The sequence below is a fragment of the Pteropus vampyrus genome, unplaced genomic scaffold (genome assembly GCF_000151845.1).
Source record: "Pteropus vampyrus isolate Shadow unplaced genomic scaffold, Pvam_2.0 Scaffold9, whole genome shotgun sequence".
Classification (NCBI taxonomy): Eukaryota; Metazoa; Chordata; class Mammalia; order Chiroptera; family Pteropodidae; genus Pteropus; species Pteropus vampyrus.
In genome coordinates this window covers 4,614,370-4,616,544 of record NW_011888790.1, presented here as the reverse complement: position 1 = coordinate 4,616,544, position 2,175 = coordinate 4,614,370, and the positions used below count along the sequence as shown (strand labels likewise).

At 38.9% G+C, this 2,175-nt stretch overlaps 1 pseudogene; it reads left to right on the top strand.

Moving 5' to 3' along the window:
• Positions 1-206: 206 nt before the first annotated feature.
• Positions 207-325, top strand: LOC111730041 (annotated as a pseudogene).
• The last annotated feature ends 1,850 nt before the right edge of the window (positions 326-2,175 follow it).

The window sequence follows — 2,175 nt, the reverse complement described above, 5'->3', positions numbered from 1 at the left end:
CAGGTCCCTAAAATGCCCATAGCCACTCCAAGGCCATCTGACAAGGGGAAGCATGAGGGAGAGACAATTGGCGTAGCCTTATGTTTTAACGAATTGTGGTTAAACATTTTACTTTTGCAGACGTGGTTCCATAGTGTAGTGGTTAGCACATCTACTTTACATGCAGAAGGTCCTGGGTTTGCACCCCAGTGGAGCCATGGTCCATGGTCTACGGCCATGCCACCCTGAACAAGCCCCATCCCATCTGATCTCGGAAGCTAAGCAGGGTTGGGCCTGATTAGTACTTGGATGGGGGACCACCCAGGAAGACCAGGTGCTGTAGGTGTAAAAAATAATATACATATACTTTTTTACTTTTGCAACATTTATAAAAACACACAAGCATGTGACTAGATCACTAGGTTCCCTCCCAGGACTTAGAAAGTGCCCATGAAAGTGAGGAGCTCGGCAATGTAAGCTTCCTTAGCTTCACCTTAAATCCACCTCTGTCAGGGACTATCTGAGGATGTGACAACACTTAGCTGACACTCAATTAATTATTATTAATTGGAGATTCATGGCAAATCCATCGTGGTCTTTGAAGGCAGATCCTTGGCTCTATCCTGAGACTCAGACCAAATGATGAAAAGACAGGAATATAGTACTTCATCTGAAAGGCCGCTTTTAAAATAGGAGTTGCCCACATCAGAGACCCTCCCGAAAGTACACCTTTTATGGTCTTTGGCCACCCATGCATACAGGCGACAAATGGTAACTAAGTGTCTGTGCAGTGTTGGTTAGGATCAGTAAAGCTTTAAAATCAGAGTAGAGTTTGGCTGCGGTTTGCATCTTCTCTTCCTTTGCTGGGTCCCTGGGTGAGGAAGTCCCTTGTTCCTGCCAGGCGTTCTTGATTACAGCAAGAGTCTCTCAGCTTTGTATTTGTTTACCTGCCTGTCTCCTATACAAAGCTGAGCTGTGCCAGGGGCAGGGGCCCTGTCTCATTTATGTGCCTAGCACACAGCCCAACACACAGAAGGCACTCGATCCCTGTTGTGAGATGAATACCTAATTACCCATCCAGGAATGTCTGAAAGAAAGAAAATCATTCCACTCGTTTTTTTTATTTTATCTCAAATTCCCAAGGAGAGATAAGTTAATACTTTGTTCACTTTGGTCAATAATATAATTTTTGACCCTGAAAGACTTAAGAATATTTCTGTTTTTTAGGTCCTTTGCAGAAAGCACGAGCTAGTTTACATAAATAATTTTCACTGTTGGATAGGAAGCATTCACAAAATAAAGGAGAAATAACATAGTATGCATTTTCATTCTGGTTACTCTGCACCAAAATATGGCACAGATTCTCTTTCTTATTTTTGAGAAGGACAAGAGAGCTGCTTGTCTAGAATCACTGTTCCCTTTGTCAATAAATAAAAAGGTCCCTGTGTTTGCAAGGATTTCACATGATGTACTAAAAAAAAAAAAAGAAGAGAAAAAAGGCGTGTAAAGTTTTCCATAGCAAGTGTGCTTACCAAATTTTCGTGAACCACTTAATTACAGAAAATTCAGAGGGGTAAACCACACTTCTGTGCAGTGCTAACAGAAAGGCCACAGGATGTGAGGGTGTTTTTTTCCCTTTGGTTTTTCTCTTTCCTCTAGCTTTCACAGATCCAAAAACAACAAAAGCAACAACAAAAATCCCACAAATTTTTTTTTAATTAGAGTTGAAAATTTGAAGTTTGTTTCCAAGGGACTAACAATACCTCACATCAAGCTAAATTAATAGCAGGGAAAATTTTTTCCTGTATTTAAACTACTAAGAGTGTTTAATAAAAACGACTTAAATCCTTCATAAACTTTCTAGAGTTCTTAAACCCTGGCTTAAGATAAAAAGCCTGCTTAACTCCAAAGATGTCAAAGGAGTTAAATAATATAAATATTTTTATAAAAATTTAAAATATAGATGAATTCTGAAACTAGTAAATAAAGACCAACTCTGGATATTTGAAAAAGATCTATATCTATCAAATATCTATGTCTATAAGGCAAGAAGAGCCTCGGTTTCATTAAAGAAGGAATAACAGAGGCTGGTAAATGGAATTTTATTACGTAAAAGTTAATCTATGTTAAAAACAAATAAATTAATCCATGGAGCTTTAGGTGATAGCCTACTAACCAGCTGCCCTATTTCTAAGG